Source organism: Tenrec ecaudatus (assembly GCF_050624435.1).
Source record: "Tenrec ecaudatus isolate mTenEca1 chromosome 16 unlocalized genomic scaffold, mTenEca1.hap1 SUPER_16_unloc_8, whole genome shotgun sequence".
Classification (NCBI taxonomy): Eukaryota; Metazoa; Chordata; class Mammalia; order Afrosoricida; family Tenrecidae; genus Tenrec; species Tenrec ecaudatus.
The window spans coordinates 539,830-554,172 of record NW_027457661.1 but is presented as its reverse complement, the minus strand read 5'-3'; positions in this window follow the sequence as shown (position 1 = coordinate 554,172).

The following is a 14,343-nucleotide window of genomic DNA, read 5'->3' as shown; positions in this document are numbered from 1 at the left end:
GTTGTTCTAAAATGGATATGGTAATCATTGATTGTACCATTGCCCTTGATCTGATTGAACGACTGAACTATTGACTCGTATGATATGTAAATCATTTGCCAGTAAGATGAGCATTCAAAAATATTTCTCTTTGAAGATCTCAGACCTCCCATCTCTAGTTGTTATAGAGGGCAATAGGTAAAAATCCCCAATATAGTGACGCAGTGGCTAAGGACTAGATGACTAGACGTTTCAAAGGGCAGCTCTCATCACTGGGTCCTCAGTCTCTTTCCTTGAGCTCCAGTCTCTGGGCCAAGGCTCCTTTTCTGTCTGGGCTAATTGAGAAAGCATGGCTGACCCCGGGGAGGAAGTGGTCAAGGGCTGGCCCAGAGCTTCAGCCTCCATAATCAAAATCTTTCCCACCAGAACACTGAGTGCTGAGAGTGTGTGCTCTCCGTGAGCAGAGGAAGGCTGACGGAAGAAATGCACTCTAGGTCTCACACAGAAGCTGGTTTCTGGGCTTTAGTCATTCCATGGAGATTGTCATTCTTCTAATCACCAGTAAATGCCTGCAGTTTGTCACAAAGAACAGACGCAGGATTGGATTCCAGCCTGACTTCCTCTCTTGTGCCCCAGCCTCAGGTGGAGACAAGGAGAAGCAGCAGGTCAAGGGACAAAGGTGACGCTCTGAAAGGTAAGGTTCTGCCCATTCAACCAACCTCTGTAAGCTCTCCTGTCCCCTCCTCTGCAGGATGCCAGTGGCAACAGCCCGTCTCTCTCAGGTAATAATCCTGAACAAAAGGATACTGGGGATGGAAACAGAACCCAGATATTTCCCAGATGTACAGGAGGGGCCTAGGATGGGATGAAGGCTGGCCAAGGTAGGACCCAGTAGGGAGCAGTGGGGGTGTCAGGAGCAGATTCTGGTGGATTTGGAGGTGGAACATTGAGGGGTAACAGCGATAAGCTGTGTAACTTTGCCAAGGTTCAGATTGCTCACTGAGACCCCACAGACAATATTGGAAACCGATGCTCCTTGAAATGCCAAAGCACCTCCTGCCCGTGGGAGTAAGCTATCGTTTGACCTTGAGCTCTGGAGAGTCCAACGTCCTAAGTGCACAGCCCGTGTGACATTCCTTTCGGTCCTCTGGGAGGGCTGCACCATAACGGTTCTCTTGATTTCCAGTTTTCCGAAGTTTCCTGCAAGAACTACATGGCGCTCAGAACCTGCGTTTGTGTCTTAGGCAGAAGTAAGTAACCTTCCTGCTTCACCGCGGGGTGCATCTTCCAACCAGGGTGCCTGTGTGGCCTCGGGCTGCAGAGCAGCTGGGATGCGCTGGTTTGGGGTACACTTTCAGGGATGGGCAGAGAATGACAGGAGTCCCGGGCAGTGGGGTGGGGCAGGAAGAGCAGGCCATCAAGGCTTGGGGAGGGGCTGAGCTTGCACCGACCCTTGCTAGCCTGCTAGGTCTCTTGCCCCTTCAGTCCTGGCTGTAATCTGGTCCTTCTGTCTCCTGCAGCCACTTGGGAAACCCACTAGACACTGGCAGCTTTGGTCAACAGAAAGCTCAAGCCCTCTCTGGTAGCTGGCGAAATAGAGGTACGGCTGAAGTCCATGTCGGTACGCGCGCCCCACACGGTTCTGCGGCTCATCCATTCTGGACACCTAGGTCTCAGAACTCCACCCTTCCACGGGCCCAGATGTGCATCTCAACTTCTCATGTCTTACCCGCCTTGAGTCAATCACCAGACTGCGCACATTCCCGTGAACCTGACAGTCTTTCACCCACACCACTGGCTCTTCCCTCACCCAGTGCCAAACCCCCGGATTCAAAGGCCTACCTGCAGCCTCCAAGCACTCTCTGGGACTCACCAGCCCCGTACCCCACAGGGACTCATTCTCAGAATGACTTGTTGGCAAGGCCCAGGCAGAGCCCATCTCCACACAACCGCTGCTCCACACCTGCCATGGCAGCCATCACAAGTCAGGATCCCACAGGCCTCCCTACTGCCTCCCCACCCCAGTGTTGGGCAGCTGCCAAGAACTTACAGCTTCCCTCCTTGGAATACTTTGGGTCTCTGAAAGAGCACTCTACCTGGCACCCCCAAGAAGACACCTTTCGGGAAGGACCCACAAAGAGGCAGGGGGAAGTAGGGAGGCCCACCTTGCTCAACCCCAATGTCCACAAGCTGCTGGAAATAGAAATCACAAAGGCAGAGAAATGGAATATTTGGGAAGAAAAAGGAAAGGGTGTATCAGAATACCATCTGCAGGCCTTAAATATGTTGAAGGCACTCGATGGGGAGCAGATCACTGCACCTCCCCAGCCCTTCTGGAATGCCAGCATCAAAGCAGAGCAGATACCCAGCCCTCAGAAGCATTTTCCACAAAAATTCAGTGAGTTTTTCTGGGGTCTACCTTTTCTGCACAGCGAGTCTCTGGCAGCTGCTCTCAGGGTCTCTGGATCCACCCTAGAGTTTCCCACTGTCTTATTTAATGAAATTCCTAATACCTTACCAGCTCAAATGCAAGCTAAAGAGTACCCACTCTTGTTGCAACGTCACTCCTTGCCTTACACTGAAGGCCGATTCCAACTTTTACTTCCAACTGCATGCCAAGCCCAGGCCCCACCGCCGGCTACAGTCCTGACTCCGCCCGGTCCACAGCCCCGTGGCCCACTCGCAGTACCTTTTCCTCCTCCTCACAAGAGTCCCTGTGATGAATCCTGTCTTACCGTCCACACTAAGTCCCAATCACGCATTCCAAATTAACTTCAACAGCTGGAAAGCCGTTTTTTAAAGAAACAACAGGAAAGTGAGAGTTCTTTACCCTTTATGATGCCACGACCCCAGGAAGCTTTTTGTCTTCGCAACCCCACTCATCCCCAGGACAATCAGAAGGTCCAGACCCCAAAGACAGACCCCAAGCTTCCTGGCTGCTTGAAGCAATCGGAGCTCCACCGCCAAGAGAACTTCCCTCAATTGCAGGGGCCCCTCGGCAATGGGACTCTTGAGTCTCTGACACTAAAGCAGCCTCAGGAAAAATGGCCAGGGACTTGTCTGGATATGAAGCAGCCCGAATGCTCCTGCTCCACACCTGGAGACAAGCAGGGGAAGAATGTAATGAAGACGGTGTCCCCAGGAAGATGCACACACCCTGGACCGTCGCTTGCGTGCTGCAGAGCCGGTGTCCAGCTGAGGAACAACTCGGTCCATGGACAAGGGAATTACTTGAGGAAAATATCCAAATGTAATCTATCTATCAATGGATCAGGAAACTACTGCCCAAAAGGAACTCCGGGAGCCGACTCAAAGGAGTTAAGTGATTTGAGGATACACAAGGGGATTAACGCAGGAACTTACACCCTAAGGGTTCCAAACAAAATCCTACTGGAAAACACCCTGAATGTCCACATGTGCAGGAAGGTGGAGCAGATTAGAAAGGATCAGATCCCTGGCATTGTTTGCCGTTCATGTCTTGCGACCACGCATGCTCTGTCTATTTCCCTGACCCACCCACATGTTGTCAATGTGGCCTCCTGGGGAGAGCTGGAAGATCTCCTGAACACAACGCAGAGCCTTTCCTTTCTCAGCCCGGGCACTCAACAGGTGCTGGACTCGCATATCGTAAGGCTCCAAATGAGGCAGAGGTGGTGCATGCCCCTCAAAGTCCTTGAGCCCACAAACCTCTGTAGGACAAGAAAAGACAACGCAATGTCCTTTCCACAGTCCACCTGCTTAGCCACCCCTAAGTCTTCAACTAACCCAGTAACTGAGGCTGTCAAGGTCCTGGGAGAACCCTGTCAGGCAGACTGGGGAGAGAGAGTGACCCCAAAGAAATCAAGCCCTACCCTGGAGAGTCCTTTTGCTGATTGCTCCCCTACAGAGGAGCCTGTTCAGGGAACCCCAGCCTACCCCCCACTTGATAATGACAGTGGATGCTCATTGGCCCTCAGGCAGCCGTTTCCAGCCTTCATGCCCAGTATCCTTGGCAGAACCTTCCAGAATGAAAGTGTCCAGAGAGAGAGCCTAGAGCAAACCTCAAATCCAGTACTGACCAGCAAGGGGTCAAGGAAAGAGGGTGCTAGTTGTGCCCCAGGAGGCCCCAGATTGGAAGTGAACTCTGAATGTCCATCTTCAAGAGCCAAAGAGACAGGGTTGGTGGTGGTCAAGAAGTCCTCTTCAATAGAGCTAGACGATAGAGACACTTTCAAAACCAGTGTGCTGGCAAAATCTCAAACCAATCATGTGGACCGGGGGTGCTTCGAGGCTCTAGGATGTAGTAAAAGTTTCCTGCTACCTGGAAAGTGTGCTCCAGTTCCTGAAAAGCCAAGCCTTACAGCACGAGTGTGCAGTGAGATTAAGCTCCAGGTGGAGGTAGAGGCAGAGGGTGGTTCTCCATGCTGTCCTGTTGACGGGCTCCTTCAGGACTGCACCACTGATGTGCTCACTGCCACCAATGTTTTGCCTTCTCAGGTGGTCCATTGCCGCCCCCAGCATTTGTTCACTGGGGATAAGCCAATATGTCAAGGGCCAAGTGGCTTCGTGGTGGCTAGAGCAAGTTACATGGGGCAGCAGAAGCTCAAAAGCCCCAACCTTCAGGACCCCTCGACAAGGAGAAGGAAGGATGCTGTTCCCACTGACAAGAGGGAGACTCATAAATGGCCCAATCCAGAAGAGCATGGAAAAGGATTAGCGGGAAGAGGCATCTCCCAAGTCTGTGGGTTAAGCCAGCCTGTGCAAGACAAGGCATTGGCTGAGTGCCTTGAGATCAAGTCCTCACAGCTCCCACCAGAGAAGGGACAGCTTCCTGCTGAGGGCCACTGCAAAAAATGGAGGAAGCACTTTGTCCAGTGGATTTGCTCCAGCAAAAAATCTACAGGACACGGTGATCCTTTGCAAAAAGGAAAGCCCGTATTACCCTGTGGTCACAGCCTTGGGCCCCTTCAAAGACAACCAGTGTCTCCTAACAAGGTCACGGAGGCTCAGGTGCTCACGACAGATGTTGGCCAAGTCCTAGAGGGGACACCAGGCTGTCATCAGGAGTATCTTGCGTCAACGTTATGTCCACGAAAAGAAACGCAGGCCTCAGTTAATGGATGTTCCTCCAGCTGCAGGGCTCCTCTCTTTGTAGAACACAGGAGAGTGGCAAGTGTGAGACCCTGCCTCCACCAGGCGATACCTGACTGCCAGAGCCTTCCCACCACGAGCACCTGTATCAGGGATGTATTCACAAATTTCTGTCCGTTCAGGGGATTCAGTGTCAGAAGCCACACTCAGCCATTGCCCCCCAGGGTGTTTGTGTGCCCAGTCAGCTTGCAGCAGCAGAGGCGGAGGAGGTGGGCTTACTCCAGTTACCCTTACCACTGCCCACGTCACTGTCTTCGAGAATATGTCTTATCTGGCAAATTAGAAGACGCTTCTTCTGCTCTGATTAGTAGGAAAGTATCCATGCCAGCCACTTTAGCCTGTTCTGCACAGGCTAATGGCTTCTCTCAGCCATGATATTCATTGTTCCATAATAGAGATTTTCCCCCTCCTACATTGAAGTGTGACTTCTGTGCTGCATGGCGGGATCTAGAGGGGGTGTCATGTGTGTTAGTCTGTGTAGACTAGAGAAACAAAATTCATACACTCATATTTTATGAGTTTTATATAAAGGTTAAGTGAACATTGAAAAGCATCCCAACCCAGTTCAATCTAAGACCACCAGTCCAATAGTATCCCATGTGTCTGACACCAATCTACAAAGTCCTCCTCACAATCCAAAAACACACGGGGAGACAATGACTGCAGGAGGAAATTGTAGTCCGTGCGCTGGCAGGTTCTCCATGAGGCTGCTGCAGAAACCAGGGCTGCAACAGGGTAGGTCCATGCGGCTTCTCCTCAGGGATCTCCCAGGAAATGAGTCTTTCCAGCTGCTTTAGGGACCTAACAAATGCATATCCACCCTGGTGGCACTATCAGAGAGCAAGAGACCAGAAAGGCTAGGCTCACAGAGCCATTGATCTCCCTGCCCTTCAATTAACCCCACATGAGTTCATTGACGAGGTTGGCATAATATACCTTTAACTATGTTAGATACTGCGTCTCCTTCTCTGAGTGCTAGCTTTGACTTCTCAAAGGGCAGGGCTCTGGAGGAGGTTTTCAGCAGTGTTTCCCACCCACTTCCATCCCAAGTTCTTCATTTTGCACCTCTTATGATTTATGGTAACACCCCTACTGTGAAAACCTCAGAAGGTCCCAACACAGTGAAGAATGTTCCCTGGTGCCATTACTTTGTCTTCAACGTTATGTGGCTGCAGTTGATAGGTTTTGAGAGGCGCAATCCAGCCAAGAAATTCCATCGCAGGCTCCAGAAGAGGTTTAGACCAAAGTAGCGTCTCATGGTACCAAGCAGGCATGAGACATGTGGCGGCCTGTCTAAGTCCCACATGTGCATTTGATGAAGGCTGCCAAGTTTGGCATGGAGGTTCCGCCTCAATACACCTGTCACAAAATGTGAAATGACATATTTTGCTACCTTTGCCTCTCTCCCAGCCTAGGGTAGCCTCCAGGATGGAAGTCCCAGGTCTGACACATGTGGGTGGGAACTGCTAGGGAGGCTGCCAGCGGGGGACTCTGCTCACCCACTGCACCAAGGGAAAATCCGGTTCACAGCTCACATGCCTTCCTCTGTATATAAACCCGGAGAAGGAGCAACAGCTTAGGCTGAGTGGTACAGGATGAGCGTCTGTGTAATAACCACTAATGGTTAGGCACCATGGACACAGGGTAGGGAAGGATACAGTGAAGAAGAATATGAAGCGTTGGACGTAGCAAAGGGGGCCAAAGAGCATGAGGATCCCCAGAAATGATGCAAGACACAAGCGGAGCTAACACAGGCTTACAAAGGGGAATCGGCCAGGTGCTTCACCCCAGCTTTAGCTAGCTGCCCCCACAGCAGAACTTTATCTCCTACAGAGAGCACTGGGTTGTATAGCAAAGGCACAGCTTTCAAGCAGGGAAGGTTACTTTCTCAATACTATCTTTAGTGGGGCGACAAACTGTTATTTTACTTGATTTCCATCTCCTGACTGGGGGAAGGATGAGTTGATAGCCAGGGTGGGGTAGAGTGGGGATGAGTCAATAACAGGGTGCCAGGACTCAGGAAACATGACCCCAGGCTTTTGGGCTTCACACATGCATACACACACGCGTCCGCGCTCTAGGAATGTTCTCACGAAACATGACCCCAGGCTGGTGGTCTTCACATGCACACACACGCGTGCGCACACACACACATACATGCTCTAGGAATGTTCTCAGCAAACATGACCCCAGGCTGGTGGTCTTCACATACACACACACACACGCACACACACGCACACACACACACACGCTCTAGGAATGTTCTCAGGAAACATGATCCCAGGCTGGTGGTTTTCACACACACACTCACGCGCACACTCTAGGAATGTTCTCAGGAAACATGACCCCAGGCTGGTGATCTTCACACACACGCACACACACACACACACACACACGCGTGCACGTGCTCTAGGAATGTTCTCCGGAGAGAGTGGCTTCTAAGGATTGAGTGCTGCAAAGAAAGTCACAACTGGGAGCAGCCTTCCCTTCCCCTAGAGACTCCTGGGAAATCAGGATGTGCATGGAGATTAGACATCACCTGTCTTGATAAGGGAAACCAGTTCAATAGTGGTCAGTGTTTCCTCTGTGCTTCTAACACAGGGTTTTATTTCCTGGGCACCAGATTATAGAAGGAGGCAGGAGGGCCCCCCAAAATATGATTAGTTGATCCGCTAGAGTAAATTCTCATGTGCTTAAAAGAACACCCCTGGTGGGCCAGGGTTTACTGTTTACTGAACTAAACAGTAAAGGATGGCGAGGAAGACATCCACTGAGCCTTGACCTCCATGCTTCAGTCAGGACACCAAGTGTGTGTGTGGGGTGGGTGGGGACTGACACCAATGGTGGAGGAGGGAAGTGGACATAGGCCCCAGAGACTGCTGGTACAGCAGCATGATGTTGTTTCTGGAGTCCTGATTGTGCCAAGGCAGCCTCTGGAGTGACTGTGGCAGTAAAAAATCAGATTCTGGATCTGCAGAGCCTGGATCTGGGGCCTCTTGGGTAGCAGGTAGCTTGGGTGTGTTCCTAGAGAGAGTGAAGAGCTGGACACCGGACTACCCGCTGCTGAACCCTACCGTTCGTGCTAGGTAAGTGCACGGAGATGGAGAGAAGACCCTGAAAGAACAGCAAGGGGTGCATGGACCAAGCCCCTTCCCTTTCCCCTGCCACCAGGTCCTCTTATATGGTGCTGTGAGGTCAAACAAAGGGAAGCCCACTCAGACCTGCAGAGACCTCAGCGAAACAACTGCCCCCCACCCCCCACAATTCAGCAGACATCTCACAAGGACACTCACACATACCCGAGAGAGAAACCTCACACACATACTTCCTTGGAGACTTCCAGAGAGACTCAGAGGCCTCGCACAGAGACTTCATATGAAGTTCTCAGCATCCTTTATGGAGACTTCTCAGAGACCCCACAGGGACCTCACACAAAGCCCTCCCACATAGCTCACTGCCAGCACGGGAGAATTAGCAGCCGCTGTCCACCCCTGAGCTCCTGGAAACTTTCACACATTGTCTGCAGTGCCCCCCATGCTTGTGCATCTTTGTCCTCATAGCCTTGCTTGGGAACAACAGAATCACAAACTGCACGTAGTTGTGTGCAAATTTTTTCCACTGAAACGTTTTCACTAGCCTGAACTCTGAAGTGTAGTTTACAATTGAAATACAAGTAAAACTGCCAACACCAAATGAGAGTGTGATTTTAGATGGTGTGCAGTCAAATGTCGTACGCCACACTTTTACTTTTGCTTCGGACAAATTCTCTAATTGGTGGGGAAGTGACTGACTACTTTGGAAGCAACAGAACAGTCCATCAAATGGGCTTCAGGACTCAAATATATAAATAGACATCTGATCTGAACTCAAACTCATTCCCCAAGGGGCTCATGAAACTAATTTTTTTGGAAGAGTGAAGGAACCCACATGAAAATAACAAAATTTACATCACATTGTGTCTGTCTGGCTTAATTTCTCAATGAAACAGCTGTCATATCTGAAGATATTCAGGGCAACATTCCTTTTACAGCTCTGTCGACATTATAATTAATATGATTTTTCTGTGAAATGTAATATTTCTAAGTTATGCAAAGTCCTAATGTTTATCTACCACAACAAACTGATAATATTTCGAAGGATTAAGAAATAGATGAAGAAGTAATAATTAATGAAATACACATTTTCAGGTAGTACCATTTACAATAGCCAAGCGTAAATGAAAATATCTATATCTATACTTGAATAAAAAAACAACAGATTTATATGAGGAAAACTACAGAAATTACAAGAAATCAAGAGTGACCTCAGCAAATGGGATAATATCCCATGCTCCTTGACCAGACGACTCAATGTAGTACAGTTATCAGTTCTACTCAAGGCACTAGACAAGTTTAATTCACTCCTGATAAAATTACCCTCATCTTTCTTCAAAGAATTGCAAAAACACTGATTACTAACTTCATATGGTAAGGGCATAGGTCAGCGGTTGAACCTACAAACTTCTCCTTGGTAGAAAGATAAAACTGTTCTCATAAAAGACTTGTAGGCTGGCTTTGAGTTGGAATTTTGGGGTCATTTAGGATTTTTTTGTGGCATGTGATTTTTAGGGCTTTAAGGTCATTTGGGGTCATTTAATTTTTTTGCGCATTAGGGTGGTTTGGGCTTTAAGGGTGTTTTATAAGGTTTAAGGGAGTTTTTAAGGGATTTAGGGGTGATTTTTTGGAGTGTATAGGTATTTTTTAGCAGGTAGGGGTGTTTTTAGTGATCTTACAGGGTTTCTTAGAGATTTTAGGGTATTTTAAAATATTTTATGTGTTTTTCCCCAGCATTTTATGTTTTGTTGGGGCTTTCATGTTGTCTTCAGGGCATTTATGTGGTTTTGGAAGTTCATGGTTTGGGAATCTTCTAGGGATATGATTTGGAAGTTCCACATGTTTTGGGAGGCATTTAGTGTGTTATTTGTGGCTTCAGAGTGTTATTTGAATTTTAGGGAATATTATGGCTTTTCAGACATTTTAAGGCTTTTAGGGTGATTTTAGTGTTTAAGGGTGTTTATTAGGCTTATATGTGTTTTTATGGCTTTTAGTGTTTTGTTAAAATTTTAGGGTGCTTCTTAAGGCCTTAGAGTGTTTGGGGGGATTAGGTTTTGGTTTTCAGGGCTTTAGGGTTTTGTTGGAATATTTTTTGCTTTCATGGTGAATTCATGTCTATTAGGTTGTTGGACTTTTACAGGGTTTTATAGTGCTTCGGGTTGCTTTGTAGGGATGTTCTTGGGGTTTTAAAAGACTTTTAGCGTGTTTTTAGGGCTTCACGTGTTCTTTATTTTGCGTTTTAAGGCATTTGCATAATATTAGGGCATTTATTATGTTTTTGGGACGTACGGAGTTTTTTTTTAAGACTTATGGTGCATTAGGGTGTTTTAGAAAGGCTTTTACCATGTATTTAATGGTCTTAAGATGTTTTAGAGAGTCTTTAGGGATGGTCTTAGCATTTTAGAAATATTTTAGACGTTTTAGGGTTTTTAAGGCATTTATAGTGTTTTTACGACTTTTAAGGTGTTTTTAGAACACGCCTGACAGGTACACACTATTTCAATCAGGCTCTGGTTAGTGCCTCTCAATCAATTGGTGACATGGGAGTCTGGATAATGGATTACCTTTACTATGCAGATGAGAAAACTCACTCAAAAAGACACAGGTGTTGACCCACAGGCACACAACTGGTTAACAACAAAGACATATTCACAACCAGTGTTGGGAGCCAGAGCCCTAAGCCCCACATACCTGTCCCCAGCCGAACAGTCAATCTATCCTGAACCATCAAATGATCTGAGCAGATCCTCCCACCCAACTCCCCTTCCCATGCCAAATATTTTATTTCAGAAGGTGGCAGTGAATCTGCAGCTCTGAGAGAGGGACATATCTGATCGGAGCACATGGAGCAGATGAAGGGGGAGGAGGGGAGTGTGGAGCACATCCTGGCACACCAGGACTTGAGGATGATGTTCCCACTCAGAGAATCCAGTCCACATAGAAGACCACATGGCCAGCCCCACGATGAGACAAGACACCCCTCAAAGACCCATAGCCTTAGAGGGGACAACACTGAAGACACAGTGTGGGAAATGCGCCCGAACTAATCCTGCCACACCGAGGCATAACACTAAGGGGGTACAGCAGAAGAGCAAGAAAACGAAGCATCAAGGTCCCCAGGGAATGCCAAAGGATGACTTTGGGGCCAGTACTTGGTACACCACCAGACTGGACTGGAAAACACTCTTAAAGGCCAACAAACTTGGACTATCTAGGTTAACGAACGGTCACTTGGACTATGTAGGTAACCTAACGGGCACTTGGACTGTCTAGGTTACCTAGCGGGCACTTTGACTATCTAGGTTAACTAGCAGACCTTGGACTATGTACGTTAACTAGCGGGCCCTTGGACTATGTAGGCTAACTAGCGGGCTCTTGGACTATCTAGGTTTCCTAGCAGGCACTTGGACTATGTACATACCATAGCGCGCACTTGGACTATCTAGGTTACCTAGCGGGAACTTGGATTATGTACGTTCCCTAGCGGGCACTTGGACTATCTATGTTAACTAGCGGGCACTTGGAATATGTAGGTTAACTAGCGGACACTTGTACTATGTAGGTTACCTAGCAGGCACTTGGACTATCTAGGTTAACTAGCGGGCACTTGGACTATCTAGGTTAACTAGCGTGCACTTGGACTATGTAGGTTCCCTAGTGGGCACTTTGACTCTGTATGTTCCCTACGGACACTTGAACTAGGTAAGTTAACTACCGGGCTCTTGGACTATGTAGGTTAAATAGCGGGCCCTTGGACTATCTAGGTTACCTAGCGGGCACTTGGACTATGTAGGTTAACTACCGGGCACTTGCACTATCTAGGTTTCCGAACGGGCATTTGGACTATGTAGGTAACCTAGCGGGCACTTGGAGAGTCTAGGTTACCTAGCGGCACTTGGACTTCTAGGTTAACGAACGGGCACTTGGACTATGTATGTTGCATAGCAGGCAATTGGACTCTCTAGGTTAGGTAACGGGCACTTGAACTATCTAGGTTTCTTAGCGGGCACTTGGACGATCTAGGTTAACTAGAGGGCACTTGGACTATCTAGGTTAACTAGCGTGCACTTGGACTATCTAGGTTTCTTAGCGGGTACTTGGACTATGTAGGTTAACTAGCGGGCCCTTGGACTATGTAGATTAACAAGCGACACTTGGACTATCTACGTTAACTAGCGGGCCCTTGGACTATGTAGATTCCCTAGCGGGCATTTGGACTATATAGATAACCTAGCGGCCATTTTGACTTTGTAGGTTACCTAGCGGCACATGGACTATCTAGGTTACCTAGCTGGCACGTGAACTATCTACGTTATAGCGGGTTCTTGGAGTATGTAGGTTACCTAGCTGGCTGTTGGACTATCTAGGTTACCTAGCGGGCACTTGGACTATCTAGGTTAACTTACGGGCACTTGCACTGTGTAGGTCCCCTAGCGGGCCCTTGGACTATGTAAGTTCCCTACCGGGCACTTGGACTATGTAGGTTCCCTAGCGGGTATTTGGACTATATAGGTTACCTAGCGGGAACTTGGACTATCTAGGTTACCTAGCGGGCACTTGGACTATGTAGGTTAACTACCGGGCACTTGCACTATCTAGGTTTCCGAACGGGCATTTGGACTATGTAGGTAACCTAGCGGGCACTTGGACTATATAGGTTACCTAGCGGGCACTTTGACTATGTAGCTTACCTAGTGGGCACTTGGACTATCTAGGTTAACGAACGGACACTTGGAATATGCAGGTAACCTAGCGGGCACTTGGACGGTCTAGGTTTCCTAGCGGGCACTTGGACTTCTAGGTTAACGAACGGGCTCTTGGACTATGTAGGTTGCCTAGCGGGCACTTGGACTATCTAGGTTAGGTAACGGGCACTTGGACTATCTAGGTTACCTAGTGGGAACTTGTACAATGTAAGTTACCTAGCGGGCACTTGGATTATCTAGGTTACCTAACGGGCACTTTGACTATCTAGGTTACATAGCGGGCACTTGGACTATGTAGGTTAACTAGTGAGCACTTGGACTCTAAGTTACCTAGCGGGCACTTGGACTATCTAGGTTACCTAGCGGGCACTTGGACTATCTAGGTTACCTAGCAGGCCCTTGGACTATGTAGGTTTCCTAGCGGGCACTTGGACTATCTAGGTTAACGAACGGGCACTTGGACTATGTAGGTAACCTAGCGGGCACTTGGACAGTCTAGGTTACCTAGAGGGCACTTGGACTATCTAGGTTAACGAACGGGCACTTGGACTATGTAGGTTACCTAGCGGGCACTTGGACTATGTAGGATCCCTATCGGACATTTGGACTACTTAGGTTAACTAGCGGGCACTTGGACTATCTAGGTTACCTAGCTGGCACTTGAACTATCTACGTTGCCTAGCGGGTTCTTGGAGTATGTAGGTTACCTAGCGGGCTGTTGGATTATCTAGGTTACCTAGCGGGCACGTGGACTATGTAGGCTCCCTAGCGGGCCCTTGGACTATGTAAGTTCCCTAGCGGGCACATGGACTATGTGGGTTTCCTGGCGGGCATTTGGACTATCTAGGTTACCTAACTGGCACTTGGACTATGTAGGTTCCCTAGCAGGCACTTGGATTATGTTGGTTCCCTATCGGGCAGTTGGACTATGTAGGTTAACTAGAGGGTATTTGGACTATGTAAGTTACCTAGCGGGCACTTGGACTATGTAGGTTCCCTATCGGGCACTTGGAGAATGTAGGTTAACTAGGGGCACTAGGACTATGTAGGTTACCTATCGGGCACTTGGAGAATGTAGGTTAACTAGGGGCACTAGGACTATGTAGGTTACCTAGCGGGCCCTTGGACTATCTAGGTTACCTAGCGGGCATTTGGATTATGTAGGCTCCCTAGCGGGAATTTGGACTATATAGATTACCTAGCGGGCAATTAGACTTTGTAGGTTATCTAGCGGGAACTTTGACTATCTAGGTTACCTAGCTAGCACTTGAACTATCTAAGTTACCTAGCGGTTACTTGGAGTATGTTGGTTACCTACCGGGCTGTTGGACTATCTAGGTTACCGAGCCGGTACTTGGACTATCTAGGTTAACTAACGGGCACTTGGACTATGTAGGTTCCCTAGCGGGCCCTTGGACTATGTAAGTTCCCTAGCG